This window comes from Oncorhynchus masou, unplaced genomic scaffold (genome assembly GCF_036934945.1).
Source record: "Oncorhynchus masou masou isolate Uvic2021 unplaced genomic scaffold, UVic_Omas_1.1 unplaced_scaffold_2942, whole genome shotgun sequence".
Lineage (NCBI taxonomy): Eukaryota > Metazoa > Chordata > Actinopteri > Salmoniformes > Salmonidae > Oncorhynchus > Oncorhynchus masou.
The window spans coordinates 23,219-41,136 of record NW_027009362.1 but is presented as its reverse complement, the minus strand read 5'-3'; the positions used below and the strand labels follow the sequence as shown (position 1 = coordinate 41,136).

The window sequence follows — 17,918 nt, the reverse complement described above, 5'->3', positions numbered from 1 at the left end:
ACCTCACGAGCCCGAGGGGGGGGGCAAGACTGGATAGGAAGATCACATCAGTGACTCAACCCACTCAAGTCGAGCACATCAAAGCCTGACACAATGTGACGCACCCCTCCTAGGGACGGCATGGAAGAGTAAGCCAGTGACTCAGCCCCCGTAATAGGGTCAGAGGTAGAGAATCCCAGTGGAGAAAGGGGAGCCGACCATGCAGAAACAGCAAGGGCAGTTCGTCCTTCCAGTGCATTGCTGTTCACCTTCGCACCCCTGGCCCAGACTGCACTCATATGACCCACTGAAGAGATGAGTCTACAGTAAAGACTTAAAGGTTGAGACCGAGTCTGCGCCTCTCACATGGATCGGCAGACCATTCCATGAAAATTGAGCTCTATAGGAGAAAGCCCTGCCTCCAGCTGTTTGCTTAGAAATTCTAGGGACAATTAGGAGGCCTACGTCTTGTGACCGTAGCGTACGTGTATGTATGTACAGCAGGACCAAATCAGAAAGATGGGTAAGAGCAAGCCCATGTAATGCTTTGTAGGTTAGCAGTAAAACCTTGAAATCAGCCCTATCCTTAACAGAAGGTCAGTGTAGAGGCACTGGAGTAATATGATCTTGTCAAGATTCAAGCAGCCATATTTAGCACTAACTGAAGTTTATTTAATGCTTTATCCAGGTAGCAGAGCATTGCAGTAACCTAGAAGTAACAAAAGCATGGATTCATTTTTCTGCATCATTATTGGACAAAACGTCTCAGACTTTTGCAATGTTACAAAAAATGGAAACTTGAAATATTCTTGATATGTACATCAACGGAGAGATCAGGGTCCAGAGTAATGAACGAGTGCCTGAACCACTCGTTCACCGCAAGAGATTTGGTCGGTGTCCATGGGGCCAGGGCTGATAACACATAACAGAGTCAGCCCGGTGGAAGAGTGACGCAAAGAATTCCGGGCGTACCCCAGCCAGGGAAGGAATCGGGCCCAGTCCCCCTGCAGGTCCTGTCAGTGACTCCTCAGGAACTTCCCCAGCTCCTGATTCATCCTTTCCACCTCCACCCTCTCCATGAAGGCTTCCCATACCCATGAAGGGGGGAGACGGTCCTCTGGAAGGCCATAGTGCCGGAAGACCTGCTGGAACAGTGCCTCAGCAACGTGAAGAGCGGTAGGGAGACCAGAGAGAGGGATAAAACGGCAGGATTTAGAGAATCTGTCCACAACCACCAAAATGGTGGTGAAATCAGAGGGGAGATCAGTGTAAAATCAATGGACAGATGAGACCAGGGATACTGAGGTATGGGAAGGGAAAGGAGTTTACCTGCTGGAGCGTGCTGGGAGATTTGGTTTGGGTACATACGGAACAGGAGTTGACTTAGCGAGTGACATCCTGTGCCAAGATGGGCTACCATTACTTTGCAGAGATGGATTGAATCATACCTGGTTGTCTGTCCAGTGACGACAGCTGTGCCCAGGTCAGTAGCCAATCCTTTATCCCCATGGGAACGTAGGTGCGCTCAGGGGGACAGGTAGCAAGTGCAGGTTCCCTCTCCAGGGCCTGGCAAATGTCCACAACTACATCCCAGAACACGGGGCCCATGATTCGAGAGAGCGAAATGATGGGTGCACATGCACCGAATACAATAGGTGTAAACCTAATGCTCACTTACGAGCCTGTATCCAACAATGCAGTTTTAAAAAACACGGATAAGAATCTGAAATGAAAGTAACACGTAATTTAAAGAGCAGCAGTATAATAACAATTTCAAGACTATATACAGAGTCAATGTGGACACTATATACAGGGGGTACTACAGGGGGTACCGGTACAGAGTCAATGTGGAGGCTATATACAGGGGGTACCGATACAGAGTCAATGTGGACACTATATACAGGGGGTACCGGTACAGAGTCAATGTGGACACTATATACAGGGGGTACCGGTACAGAGTCAATGTGGAGACTATATACAGGGGGTACCGGTACAGAGTCAATGTGGAGGCTATATACAGGGGGTACCGGTACAGAGTCCATGTGGACACTATATACAGGGGGTACCGGTACAGAGTCAATGTGGAGACTATATACAAGGGGTACCGGTACAGAGTCAATGTGGAGGCTATATACAGGGGGTACCGGTACAGAGTCAATGTGGACACTATATACAAGGGGTACCGGTACAGAGTCCATGTGCGGTTAGTTAAGGTAATATGTACATTTGGGTAGATTTATTAAGTTGACTATGCATAGATAACATAACAAAGCCATCACCTACAGAGAGATGAACCTGGAGAAGAGTCCCCTAAGCAAGCTGATCCTGGGGCTCTGTTCACAAACACACCCTACAGAGCCCCAGGACAACAGCACAATTAGACCCAACCAAATCATGAGAAAACAAAAAGATTATTACTTGACACATTGGAAAGAATTTACAAAAAAACAGAGCAAACTAGAATGCTATTTGGCCCTATACAGAGAGTACACAGCGGCAGAATACCTGACCACTGTGACGGCCCAAAATTAAGGAAAGCTTTGACTATGTACAGACTCAGTGAGCATAGCCTTGCTATTGAGAAAGGCCGCCGTAGGCAGACCTCTTTATCCTGTAGTCCACAATCGTCTCCTTTGTCTTGATCACGTTCAGGGAGAGGTTGTTGTCCTGGCACCACACGACCAGGTCTCTGACCTCCTCCCTATAGGCTGTCTCATCGTTGTCGGTGATCAGGCCTACCACTGCTGTGTCATCTGTAAACTTAATGTTGGTGTTGGAGTCGGGCCTGGCCGTGCAGTCATAAGTGAACAGGGAGTACATGAGCATGCATCCCTGAGGGGCCCTGTGTTGAGGATCAGCGTGGCGGATGTGTTACCTACCCTTACCACCTGGGGGCGGCCCGTCAGGAAGTCCAGGATCTAGTTGCAGAGGACTGTGTTTAGTCCTGGGGTCCTTAGCTTATTGATGAGCTTTAAGGGCACTATGTGGTTGAACGCTGAGCTGTATTCAATATTATTGTATGATGTTATAGTATATATATCATTATATTATTATTGTATGTTATAGTTGGCTACACCACCAGTGATCTGGTCTTCATGTGGATGACAGACCCAGTCCAGATGGATGAAATCGCTCTTCCTCAGTTTGACATTAAACAGCAAGAGATACAGTACGGAAACTGCACCAAATTCTACCAAGGAACAGGTACCACACACACACACAGGTGACTTGCAGAATCATCGGTTCAAATAACGTATTGATCATGAAATACCATAGGAACATTAATTTAGATCATCCACACACAAGATACCAATAGTTTCACTGTGTCGTTGTTCGTTCAATTATTAAATAATGTAGTACAAAATATGTGATGTTTCATTATGGTACTAAACGTAAATACGTCACTGTAAAAGGACTAGTAGAGAGAATACTACAGACACAGTGGAATCATTGAACAAAATATGACATTTATTGATGAAATACAATAAAATCACAACATGGGTTTCTTTGAATCAAAGCAAAAATAATTAGCTACAAAAAAGAAAAAACAGTTAACAACTGCAGTGTTCCTCACCTGGCTTACTGTAAAACATCACTGCAGTGTTCCTCACCTGGCTTACTGTAAAACATCACTGCAGTGTTCCTCACCTGGCTTACTGTAAAACATCACTGCAGTGTTCCTCACCTGGCTTACTGTAAAACATCACTGCAGTGTTCCTCACCTGGCTTACTGTAAAACATCACGGCAGTGTTCCTCACCTGGCTTACTGTAAAACATCACTGCAGTGTTCCTCACCTGGCTTACTGTAAAACTAAGAGTAACACAACAGTTACTTATCATGTTGAGCAGTTGTATCAGTTGATAGTTAGATCATTGTAATGACATGAATAAACAGTCATTTCAGATGTAATGTGTGAATTACATTTTGAAATGGTAATACTTTGAAGTTAAATTGTGTCATTTTGAACAGATGATTTTAGTTCAATGAACAAATGATCGTAGCTTTGTCTATTATATCCAAGCAATTGGAAAACGTGTCCATAGTTTTGAAAAATTACATCAAAGTGATTGTAAAAAACCTGTTTAAAGCTGTACACTTCTTATGAAGATCCATAACCCTGTGTGTGTGTGTGTGTGTGTGTGTGTGTGTGTGTGTGTGTGTGTGTGTGTGTGTGTGTGTGTGTGTGTGTGTGTGTGTGTAGGTTACTACACCTGTGTGGAGGTGATCTTTACATTAAGGAGACAGGTGGGCTTCTATATGATGGGAGTCTACGCCCCCACTCTTCTCATCGTGGTTCTCTCCTGGCTGTCCTTCTGGATCAACCCTGACGCCAGCGCTGCCAGGGTTCCTCTGGGTATGACCTTTAACCCTTCTGGATCGACCCTGATGTCAGGGTTCCTCTGGGTATGATCTTTAACCCTTCTGGATCAACCCTGATGTCAGGGTTCCTCTGGGTATGATCTGTAACCTTTAACCCTACCGTGGAAGAGGTTTGTTCTGGACCAGGTTATCTTCTCATCTGGTTGTCCCTCCCCCATGTCTATTTGTAGGCCTAGTCTATCCATCCATCCGTCCCTGTCCATCTGTCCATCCGTCCATTCATCCAGAGGGCTGTCAGCAGGTCAGTCTGGGAGACGATCATGACCTCATCACAGTATGATATCATGACATCATCATACCATGACATCAATAGATCTGTCTGTCTCTAATGTTGCTTTCTGTGTCTGTCTGCCTGTCTGCCTGTCTGCCTGTCTGTCTGCCTGTCTGTCTGTCTGTCTGTGTCTCTAATGTCTCTGTCTGTCTGTGTCTCTAATGTCTCTGTCTGTCTCTGTCTCTGTCTGTCTGTGTCTCTGTCTCTGTCTGTCTGTGTCTCTGTCTGTCTGTCTGTGTCTCTGTCTGTCTGTCTGTGTCTCTGTCTGTATGTGTCTCTAATGTCTCTGTCTGTTTCTAATGTTTCTAATGTATCTGTCTGTCTGTGTCTCTGTCTGTCTCTCTAGGTATCCTGTCTGTCCTGTCCCTGTCCAGTGAGTCCATGTCTCTGGCGTCAGCGCTTCCTAAAGTCTCCTATGTGAAGGCGATAGACATCTGGCTCATCGCATGTCTGCTGTTCGGCTTCGCTTCACTGGTGGAGTACGCAGTGGTGCAGGTCAGACACTCAGACAGTGTTTACACAGACAGCGTTCACAATTCAATGAAATAACAAAAACTCTCCCTGTTTGTCTGTCTGTCTGTCTGTCTGTCTGTCTGTCTGTCTGTCTGTCTCTCTCACTCTCTCTCTCGGTCACTCGCTTGCTCTTGCTCCCTCCCTCTCTACCCCCACCCCTCTCTCCCACCCTGCCTCTCTCCCACCCTGCCTCTCTCCCCCTGCCTCTCTCCCCCCCTGCATCTCTCTCTCTCTCCTCCCTCCCTGCCTCTCTCTCTCCCCCCTCCCTGCCTCTCTCTCTCCCCCCTCCCTCGCTCGCTCCCTCCTTCCCCCTGCCTCTCTTCCCCCTGCCTCTCTCTTCCCTCACTCCCTCTCTCCCCCTGCCTCTCTCCTCTCTACCCCCTGCCTCTCTGCCTCTCTCCCCCTCCCTCCCTGCCTCTCTACCCCCTCTCCTCCCTCTCTCCTCCCTCCCTCAGGTCATGTTAAACAGTCCTAGGCGTATAGAGGAGGAGAAGTCTAAGATGGCGTCTAAAGAGAAGGCTCTGAGAGAGAAAGAGGGGAAGAAGACTCCTTCTAAAACTAACACTGTCAATGGGACCGGAGGAACGCCCATTCATCACGTTAGCACTCTGCAGGCAAGACTACTCTACCGTGTGTGTGTGTGTGTGTGTGGATCTAGAGATGAGATGGGTATACTGTAATTGCAGTAGAGCATCGTTAGGCAGCTCAGAGCCCTGACTTCATAACACCACCGTGTGTGTTGACAAAGCAAGTGGATAAACAAACAATAAAAAGTTAACAGTAAATATTACACTCAAAAGTTCCAAAATAATAGAGAGATTTCAAATGTTATATTATGTCTATATACAGTGTTGTAACAAAAGGGAAAATAAATAAACATTTATTTAACTAGACAAGCAAGTCAGTTAAGAACAGTTCCATATTTACATTGACAGCCTACCCCAGACAACTGTGCACCGCCCTGTAGGATCAATCAACCAATCACGACTGACGTGATGCAGCCTGGATTTGAACCAGGTACTGCAGTGACACCTCTTGCACTGAAATGCAGTCTCATAGACCACTGCACCATTCGGGTTGTATTTACAAGGTTTTGTTCTTCACTGGTTTCTCTTTCCTTTTGGCAACCGGTCACAACTCTTTCTGCTGTGATGGCACTGTGGTATTTCACCCAATAGATATGGGGGTTTAATAAATGGCATTTGTTTTCTAATTCTTTGTGTATCTGTGTAATCTGAGGGAAACACAGGGCCTCCAGAAAGTATTCAGACCTTTTTCCACATTTTGTTATTCTGTTTTTGTTAACACCCCATCCTACAATCTAAACTTGATGCCCTCAATCTCTCACAAATTATCAATGAACCTACCAGGTACCTCCCCAAAGCCTTAAACACGGGCACCCTCATAGATATCATCCTAACCAACTTGCCCTCTAAATACACCTCTGCTGTCTCTGGGTCAGCGGTCAAACGACCTCCAATCACTGTAAAACGCTCCCTGAAACACTTCAGCGAGCAGGCCTTTCTAATCGACCTGGCCGTGGTATCCTGGAAGGATATTGATCTCATCCCGTCAGTAGAGGATGCCTGGATATTTTTTTAAAGGCCTTCCTAACCATCTTAAATAAACATGCCCCATTCAAGAAATTTAGAACCAGGAACACATATAGCCCTTGGTTCTCCCCAGACCTGACTGCCCTTAACCAACACAAAAACATCCTATGGCGTTTTGCATTAGCATCGAACAGCCCCCGTGATATGCAGCTGTTCAGGGAAGCTAGAAACCATTATAAACAGGCAGTTAGAAAAGCCAAGGCTAGCTTTTTCAAGCAGAAATTTGCTTCCTGCAACACTAACTCAAAAAGGTTCTGGGACACTGTAAAGTCCATGGAGAATAAGAACTCTTCCTCCCAGCTGCCCACTGCACTGAAGATAGGAAACACTGTCACCACTGATAAATCCACCATAATTGAGAATTTCAATAAGCATTTTTCTACGGCTGGCCATGCTTTCCACCTGGCTACTCCTACCCCGGTCAACAGCACTGCACCCCCCACAGCAACTCGCCCAAGCCTTCCCCATTTCTCCTTCTCCCAAATCCGTTCAGCTGATGTTCTGAAAGAGCTGCAAAATCTGGACCCCTACAAATCAGCCGGGCTAGACAATCTGGACCCTTTCTTTCTAAAATTATCTGCCGAAATTGTTGCCACCCCTATTACTAGCCTGTTCAACCTCTCTTTTGTGTCGTCTGAGATTCCCAAATATTGGAAAGCAGCTGCGGTCATCCCCCTCTTCAAAGGGGGGGACACTCTTGACCCAAACTGCTACAGACCTATATCTATCCTACCATGCCTTTCTAAGGTCTTCGAAAGCCAAGTCAACAAACAGAATACCGACCATTTCGAATCTCACCATACCTTCTCTGCTATGCAATCTGGTTTCAGAGCTGGTCATGGGTGCACCTCAGCCACGCTCAAGGTCCTAAACGATATCTTAACCACCATCGATAAGAAACATTACTGTGCAGCCGTGTTCATTGATCTGGCCAAGGCTTTCAACTCTGTCAATCACCACATCCTCATCGGCAGACTCGACAGCCTTGGTTTCTCAAATGATTGCCTCGCCTGGTTCACCAACTACTTCTCTAATAGAGTTCAGTGTGTCAAATCGGAGGGTCTGCTGTCCGGACCTCTGGCAGTCTCTATGGGGGTGCCACAGGGTTAAATTCTTGGACCGACTCTCTTCTCTGTATACATCAATGAGGTCGCTCTTGCTGCTGGTGAGTCTCTGATCCACCTCTACGCAGACGACACCATTCTGTATACTTCTGGCCCTTCTTTGGACACTGTGTTAACTAACCTCCAAACAAGCTTTAATGCCATACAACACTCCTTCCGTGGCCTCCAATTGCTCTTAAATACAAGTAAAACTAAATGCATGCTCTTCAACCGATCGCTACCCGCACCTGTCCGCCTGTCCAACATCACTACTCTGGACTGCTCTGACTTAGAATACGTGGACAACTACAAATACTTAGGTGTCTGGTTAGACTGTAAACTCTCCTTCCAGACCCATATCAAACATCTCCAATCCAAAGTTAAATCTAGAATTGGCTTCATATTTCGCAACAAAGCATCCTTCACTCATGCTGCCAAACATACCCTTGTAAAACTGACCATCCTACCAATCCTCGACTTTGGCGATGTCATTTACAAAATAGCCTCCAATACCCTACTCAACAAATTGGATGCAGTCTATCACAGTGCAATCCGTTTTGTCACAAAAGCCCCATATACTTCCCACCATTGCGACCTGTACGCTCTCGTTGGCTGGCCCTCGCTTCATACTCGTCGCCAAACCCACTGGCTCCATGTCATCTACAAGACCCTGATAGGTAAAGTCCCCCCTTATCTCAGCTCGCTGGTCACCATAGCATCTCCCACCTGTAGCACACGCTACCGCAGGTATATCTCTCTAGTCATCCCCAAAACCAATTCTTTCTTTGGCCGCCTCTCCTTCCAGTTCTCTGCTGCCAATGACTGGAACGAACTACAAAAATCTCTGAAACTGGAAACACTTATCTCCCTCACTAGCTTTAAGCACCAACTGTCAGAGCAGCTCACAGATTACTGAACCTGTACATAGCTCACCTATATTTTAGCCCAAACAACTACCTCTTTCCCTACTGTATTTAATTTTATTTATTTATTTTGCTCCTTTGCACCCCATTATTTTTATTTCTACTTTGCACATTCTTCCATTGCAAATCTACCATTCCAGTGTTTTACCTGCTATATTGTATTTACTTTGCCACCATGGCCTTTTTTTGCCTTTACCTCCCTTAGCTCACCTCATTTGCTCACATTGTATATAGACTTGTTGATACTGTATGTTTGTTTTACTCCATGTGTAACTGTCGTTGTATGTCTCGAACTGCTTTGCTTTATCTTGGCCAGGTCGCAATTGTAAATGAGAACTTGTTCTCAACTTGCCTACCTGGTTAAATAAAGGTGAAATAAAAAATAAATACATTCTAAAATGGATTCAATAACAGAAAATACACTTGAGATGTTTCTACACCTTGATTGGAGTCCACCTGTGGTCAATTCAATTGATTGGACATGTCGTGTCTTTTGCATCATTAAACTGAAGACTTATTTAGTTCATCAAATCAATTCTCTGTAATTATTATTACGTGATTAACTAATCAGGTAGATGTAATTAACTAGGAAGTCGGGGCACCAAGGAGAATCTTCACATTACAAAGTTATAATTTTCCTAATAAAACTCTTCAGATATTTTAATATCTGATCAATTAGTCTTCTAATGAATTAATTATTCTTTACCTCACGTTAGTCTCATTCCAAACATCATAAATTGTTGGTTATCTGCACAAACCCAGTCTTCACTACGAGTCATCCATTCATCAATTGTCTTAATAATTTATTAACTAAATAATAACAGAAATGCACAAACAAACAAATAGATATGGATACAAGGAAATGATAGAGGAATGTTGGTTCCCTAGTGGGATAAACCGGTATCGCGGCTCGGTGGACAAAAGAGAAGTGGGGGTCGACTGAGATAAAAAATAACACTACAAAGTTGATAATTATAACAATTGAAATGCTAATCCTTTGCACATGAACGCTCACTCATTCGGGAATAATTGCAATCAATATATATATATTTACGCTCAGTGTGTCATTGGGATCTCTGTTGAAAAGTTAGTTTCTGTTGGAGAGTTTGTCCGCCCTCTCTCTCTCTCTGCTGTGGTTAGAATGGATAGTTCAGAGTAACAATCAGCAATGTTGCTATGGAATAGATGTTTCTGCGGTTGTCGGACTTCGCGTTCGATGATACTAATTACTAGTCTGCAGCTAGGAATTTGGTATCAAAGATTTGTTCTTATTCTGTCGTTTTGAGTCTCAGAGTTTAACCACATGGTCAGCAATCATCTGAATCCTTAGCCCTCTCGTGGTTATCGAGGTAAGCTGGTCTCAACTCAAACCGTAGCCCTCTGTGATGAGAGAAGCATGGTCTGAAGATAAATTCCCATGGTAGGGGTTATATTCGGAGAGGAAAGGGGCTGCTCCCACGACGCCAGATCAATGTCTGGCCTATGATTTAGTTAAACTCCAAAGGGAATTGGTGTTTCCTTCATTAAACAGTTTAAAATCACATTACATAATTTCAAATGGTTTCATCTTTACTCATTCATTTTATACAACAATTAGATGCAAGCATCACAACTGAGACTCTTGTATAAACAGGGTTATGGTCATGTGGCTGTATTGTCTCTCATTAATTTCACAGAATTGTAACAAATGGACTAGTTCGTAGCTGGCTACTTCACCCACTGTTTATACATTCTCCAGAACATAAATATTGTTCAGTTCTCAAGTTCTGTGAGGTGGAAGAAGTTCCTTTGTTCTCTCTATGAAAACTCACTCTCTCTAGACTGTCTGGCCATGAGGAAGAATCTCCTCCAGGAATTTATGACCTGCCTAACAGAGCCTGGTGTAGGGGGAAGAGAGAGAGAGGGATGGTGGAGAGAGAGAGGGATGGTGATCGCTGTACCCAAAGAGGGTAACGTCATGACAGACATGATTTGAAAAGGCACACACCTGTCTATATAAGGTCCCACAGTTGACAGTGCATGTCAGAGCAAAACCAAGCCATGAGGTCGAAGGAATTGTCTGGAGATCTCCCGTAGAGCACAGATCTGGGGAAGGATACCAAAATATTTCTGCAGCATTAAAGGTCCCCAAGAACACAGTGGCCTCCATCATTCTTAAATGGAAGATGTTTGGAACCACCAAGACTCTACCTAGAGCTGGCCACCCTGCCAAACTGAGCAATCGGGGAGAAGGGCCTTGGTCAGGGAGGTGACCAAAAACCCAATGGTCACTCTGACAGAGCTCTTGAGTTCCTCTGCGGAGATGGGAGAACCTTCCAGAAGGATAACAATCTCTGCAGCACTCTACCAATCAGGCATTTATTGTAGAGTGGCTAGACGGAAGCCACTTCTCAGTAAAAGGCACACAACGGCCTGCTTAGAGTTTGCCAAAAGGCAACTAAATGAATCTCAGACATTAAGAAACAAGATTCTCTGGTCTGATGAAATCAAGATTGAACTCATTGGCCTAACGGCCAAGGATCATGTCTGGAGGAAACCTGGTACCATCCCTACGGTGAAGCATGGTGGTGGCAGCATCATTCTGTGGGGATGTTTTTCAGCGGCAGGGATTGGGAGACTAGTCAGGTTTGAGGGAAAGATGAATGGAGCAAAGTACAGAGAACCTTGATGAAAACCTGCTCCAGAGCACTCTGGACCTCAGACAGGGGAGAAGGTTCACCTTCCAACAGGACAACGACCCTAAGCACACAGTCAAGACAACGCAGGAGTAGCTTCGGGACAAGTCTCTGAATGTCCTTGAGTGGCCCAGCCAGAGCCTGTACTTGCACCTGATCAAACATCTCTGGAGAGACCTGAAAATAGCTGTGCAGCAACGCTCCCCATCCAACCTGACAGAGCTTGAGAGGATCTGCAGAGAAGAATGGGAGAAACTCTCCAAATACAGGTGTGCCAAGATTGTAGCGTCATACCCAAGAAGACTTGAGGCTGTAATCGCTGCCAAAAGTCCTTCAACAATGTACTGAGTAAAGGGTCTGAATACATATGTAAATGTGATAATCCAGTTTTCTTTGTTTATAAATAAGCAAACATTTCAAAAAAAACAAAACTGGTTTTGCTTTGTCATTATGGGATAGTGTGTGTAGATTAGAAAAAAACAATTGTGTGCACACAGCCTGTCTTCTCTTGAGAGCCAGATATGCCTACGGCGACCTTTCTCAATAGCAAGGCTATGCTCACTGAGTCTGTACATTGTCAAAGCTTTCCTTCATTTTGGGTCAGTCACAGTGGTCACGTATTTGTTATGGAAGGTTTGGGAATCACTTCCTTTTAGGTGGTTGTAGAATTTAACGTCCCTTTTCAGGATTTTGATAATTTGCAGGTATCGGCATAATTCTGCTCTGCATGCATTATTTAGTGTTTTACGTGGTACACAGAAGATATTTTGTGAATTATTGATTGGTGAGTGGACCCCAGGCCTCACAACCATAAAGGGCAATGGGTTCTATAACGGATTCAAATATTTTTTGCCAGATCCTAATTGGTATGTAAAATTGTATGTTTCTTTTGATGGCTTGGAATGCCCTTCTTGCCTTGTCTCTCAGATCGTTCACAGGTTTGTGGAAATGACTTGTGACGCTGATGTTTAGATCGAAGTATGTATAGTTTTTTTTGTGTATGCTCGTGGGCAACAGAACCTAGATGGAATTTGTATTTTATTTTGTTAACCTTTATTTAACTAGACAAGTCAGTTAAGAACAAATTCTTATTTACAATGACCAAAAGGCCTCCTGCGTGGATGGGGGCTAGGTTTTAAAAAAAAAAATTATATAACAAAAATAGGACAAAACACACATCCTGACAAGAGAGACACCACAACACTACATAAAGAGAGACATAAGACAACAACATAGCATCACAACATGGTAGCAGCACAAAACATGGTACAAACATTATTGGGCACAGACAGCAGCACAAAGGGCAAGAAGGTAGAAACAACAATACATCAAATTTGTGGTCCTGGCAACTGGAACACCATTATTTTTGTCTTACTGAGATTTACTGTCAGGGACCAGGTCTGTCAGAATCTATGTGCTGCTGTAGGCGCTCCTTGGTTGTTGACAGAAGCACCAGATCATCAGCAAACACTAGACATTTGACTTCAAATTCATTCTAATAGGGTGAGGCCGGGTGCTGCAGACTGTTCTAGTGCCCTCGCCAATTCGTTGATAAATATGTTGTAGAGGGTGGGGCTTAAACTGCATCCCTGTCTCACCCCACGGCCCTGTGGGAAGAAATGTGTGTGTGCCAATTTTAACCACACACTTGTTTATGTACATGGGTTTTATAATGTTGTGTTTTTACCCCAACACCACTTTCCATCAATTTGTATAGCAGACCCTGATGCCAAATTTGAGTTTAAATATTTTTTAAATCAACAAAGCATGAAAAGACTTTGCCTTTGTTTTGGTTTGTTTGTTTGTTTGTCATTTAGGGTGTGCAGGGTGAATACGTGGTCTGTCGTTTACAGTAATTTGGTGAAAATTTCATATTTGCTTAGAACATTGTTTTCACTGAGGAAATGTACAATACAATTTAAAGGATGTTCCCAACATTGCTCTCTCTATAACTCTCTCTCTATCACTCTCTCTCTCCTGATCATTTACCTCCTACACATCTCTCTTTTACTAACTGGTGTGTCTGTGTCTGTAGGTGGTGGAGACCCGCTGTAAGAAGGTGTGTACATCTAAGTCAGACCTTCGCTCTAATGACTTCAGCATTGTGGGATCTCTCCCCAGAGACTTTGAGCTTTCTAACTTTGACTGCTATGGCAAGCCCATTGAGGTTACCGGGGCAACCGGCAAATCACAGGCCAAGAACAACAAGAAAGCCCCGCCCCTAAACCTGTCATCCCCGCTGCAGCCAAACGCATCGACCTGTACGCACGTGCTCTGTTCCCCTTCAGTTTCCTCTTCTTCAATGTCATATACTGGTCTGTCTACTTGTAGGGAGGGAAGGTGTGTGTGTTAATATCTGAGAATGTCAGTGGGTATTCCCATTTTTTATAGTAACATAAAGTAGTAAATTATCTTGACCTGTAATCCCTGACCTCTAACCCTGACCCCTTGCCCATGAACCCCAATCCTACTTTTACGAGGCTGGTTTCCCGGACTCGGATAAGGCCCAGTCCTGGACTGCTCTCTCAATAGATTAAAGTCCATTGGACTTAATCCAAAAAAAGGCTTCATCTGTGTCCAGGGAACCAACATGTAGAAGTGATCTTAGATTAGAACTCATCCTATACGGCTTGGCTTTCTCAATGTAGTAACCGCCCAGAGACAGGCAGGCAGACAGACAGACACGCAGACACGCAGGCAGGCAGGCAGACAGACAGACACGCAGACAGACACGCAGACAGACACGCAGGCAGACGGGCAGGCAGACGGGCAGACGGACAGGCAGGCAGACACGCAGACAGACGGGCAGGCAGACGGGCAGACAGACGGGCAGACGGACAGGCAGGCAGACACGCAGACAGGCACGCAGACAGACACGCAGACAGACACGCAGACAGACACGCAGACAGACACGCAGACAGACACGCAGGCAGACGGGCAGGCGGACGGGCAGACGGACAGGCAGGCAGAGGCAGGCAGACAGACAGACAGACAGACAGACAGACAGACAGACAGACAGACAGACAGACGGGCAGACGGACAGGCAGGCAGATAGGCAGATGGACAGGCATGCAGATAGATAGATAGACAGGCAGGCAGGCAGATAGATAGACGGGCAGGCAGGCAGATATGCAGACAGACAGGCAAAAATTCAGGCAGACAGATTCTCCTTGGACCTCGCTCATCAACAAACTGTTTTCTGAGATACTGAATTTGGCGCGCTTGGCACATAGTTTTGCCCATTCGAACATTCAGTTGAACAGTAACTGAATGCCTCGATGCCTGCTTTATATAGCAAGACACAGCCACACAACCCACTGTCTCTAACCCATATTTGTGAAATGGGCGGCGGACCTAATAAACTGTCTGGAGAGTGTATATCATCGATACATGAATATAACAGAATATATAGCATGTTAACATGGGGATATATACAGTATCATCGATACATGAATATAACAGAATATATAGCATGTTAACATGGGGTTATATACAGTATCATCTATACATGAATATAACAGAATATATAGCATGTTAACATGGGGATATATACAGTAGCATCTATACATGAATATAACAGAATATATAGCATGTTAACATGGGGTTATATACAGTATCATCTATACATGAATATAACAGAATATATAGCATGTTAACATGGGGTTATATACAGTATCATCTATACATGAATATAACAGAATATATAGCATGTTAACATGGGGTTATATACAGTATCATCTATACATGAATATAACAGTATACAGTATATGGGTCGAGTGTTGGTTTCTTGAGTAGAGGAGCGACTCGGGCCATCCTGAAGTCAGTGGTCAGGGATGAGTTGATGAGTGAACTGAGGAAGGGGAGGTCTCCAGAGATGGTAGGGAGGAGGGGATGAGTGAACTGAGGAAGGGGAGGTCTCCAGAGATGGTAGGGAGGAGGGGATGAGGGAAGTGAGGAAGGGGAGGTCTCCAGAGATGGTAGGGATGAGTTGATGAGTGAACTGAGGAAGGGGAGGTCTCCAGAGATGGTAGGGATGAGTTGATGAGTGAACTGAGGAAGGGGAGGTCTCCAGAGATGGTAGGGATGAGTTGATGAGTGAAGTGAGGAAGGGGAGGTCTCCAGAGATGGTAGGGAGGAGGGGATGAGGGAAGTGAGGAAGGGGAGGTCTCCAGAGATGGTAGGGATGAGGGGATGAGGGAAGTGAGGAAGGGGAGGTCTCCAGAGATGGTAGGGATGAGGGGATGAGTGAACTGAGGAAGGGGAGGTCGCCAGAGATGGTAGGGAGGAGGGGATGAGGGAAGTGAGGAAGGGGAGGTCTCCAGAGATGGTAGGGAGGAGGGGATGAGGGAACTGAGGAAGGGGAGGTCTCCAGAGATGGTAGGGAGGAGGGGATGAGTGAACTGAGGAAGGGAGGTCGCCAGAGATGGTAGGGAGGAGGGGATGAGGGAAGTGAGGAAGGGGAGGTCTCCAGAGATGGTAGGGAGGAGGGGATGAGGGAACTGAGGAAGGGGAGGTCTCCAGAGATGGTAGGGATGAGTTGATGAGTGAAGTGAGGAAGGGGAGGTCTCCAGAGATGGTAGGGAGGAGGGGATGAGTGAAGTGAGGAAGGGGAGGTCTCCAGAGATGGTAGGGATGAGGGGATGAGGAAGGGGAGGTCTCCAGAGATGGTAGGGATGAGGGGATGAGTGAACTGAGGAAGGGGAGGTCTCCAGAGATGGTAGGGATGAGTTGATGAGTGAACTGAGGAAGGGGAGGTCTTCAGAGATGGTAGGGATGAGTTGATGAGTGAACTGAGGAAGGGGAGGTCTCCAGAGATGGTAGGGATGAGTTGATGAGTGAACTGAGGAAGGGAGGTCTCCAGAGATGGTAGGGAGGAGGGGATGAGGGAAGTGAGGAAGGGGAGGTCTCCAGAGATGGTAGGGAGGAGGGGATGAGGGAAGTGAGGAAGGGGAGGTCTCCAGAGATGGTAGGGATGAGTTGATGAGTGAACTGAGGAAGGGGAGGTCTCCAGAGATGGTAGGGAGGAGGGGATGAGGGAACTGAGGAAGGGGGAGGTCTCCAGAGATGGTAGGGAGGAGGGGATGAGGGAAGTGAGGAAGGGGAGGTCTCCAGAGATGGTAGGGATGAGGGGATGAGGGAACTGAGGAAGGGGAGGTCTCCAGAGATGGTAGGGAGGAGGGGATGAGGGAAGTGAGGAAGGGAGGTCTCCAGAGATGGTAGGGAGGAGGGGATGAGGGAAGTGAGGAAGGGGAGGTCTCCAGAGATGGTAGGGGGAGGGGATGAGGGAAGTGAGGAAGGGGAGGTCTCCAGAGATGGTAGGGATGAGGGAAGTGAGGAAGGGGAGGTCTCCAGAGATGGTAGGGAGGAGGGGATGAGGGAAGTGAGGAAGGGGAGGTCTCCAGAGATGGTAGGGATGAGTTGATGAGTGAACTGAGGAAGGGGAGGTCTCCAGAGATGGTAGGGAGGAGGGGATGAGGGAAGTGAGGAAGGGGAGGTCTCCAGAGATGGTAGGGAGGAGGGGATGAGGGAAGTGAGGAAGGGGAGGTCTCCAGAGATGGTAGGGATGAGTTGATGAGTGAACTGAGGAAGGGAGGTCTCCAGAGATGGTAGGGAGGAGGGGATGAGGGAAGTGAGGAAGGGGAGGTCTCCAGAGATGGTAGGGAGGAGGGGATGAGGAAGTGAGGAAGGGGAGGTCTCCAGAGATGGTAGGGATGAGTTGATGAGTGAACTGAGGAAGGGGAGGTCTCCAGAGATGGTAGGGAGGAGGGGATGAGGGAAGTGAGGAAGGGGAGGTCTCCAGAGATGGTAGGGAGGGGTGGAAGTGAGGAAGGGGAGGTCTCCAGAGATGGTAGGGATGAGTTGATGAGTGAACTGAGGAAGGGAGGTCTCCAGAGATGGTAGGGAGGAGGGGATGAGGGGAAGTGAGGAAGGGGAGGTCTCCAGAGATGGTAGGGATGAGTTGATGAGTGAACTGAGGAAGGGAAGTCTCCAGAGATGGTAGGGAGGAGGGGATGAGGAAGTGAGGAAGGGGAGGTCTCCAGAGATGGTAGGGAGGAGGGGATGAGGGAAGTGAGGAAGAGGAGGTTTCTAGAGATGGTGTGGAGAAGGGAGGAGGGGATGAGTTGATGAGGGAAGTGAGGAAGGGGAGGTCTCCAGAGATGGTGTGGAGAAGGGAGGAGGGGATGAGTTGATGAGGGAAGTGAGGAAGGGAGGTCTCCAGAGATGGTGTGGAGAAGGGAGGAGGGGATGAGTTGATGAGGGAAGTGAGGAAGGGAGGTCTCCAGAGATGGTGTGGAGAAGGGAGGAGGGGATGAGTTGATGAGGGAAGTGAGGAAGGGGAGGTCGTCAGAGATGGTAGGGATGAGTTGATGAGGGAACTGAGGAAGGGAGGTCTCCAGAGATGGTAGGGATGAGGGGATGAGGGAACTGAGGAAGGGGAGGTCTCCAGAGATGGTAGGG

At 46.4% G+C, this 17,918-nt stretch overlaps 1 pseudogene; it reads left to right on the top strand.

Annotated features, from left to right (window-relative positions):
• Positions 1 to 2,175: 2,175 nt before the first annotated feature.
• LOC135534044 (glycine receptor subunit beta-like) lies at positions 2,176 to 13,838 on the top strand (annotated as a pseudogene).
• Positions 13,839 to 17,918: the final 4,080 nt, after the last annotated feature.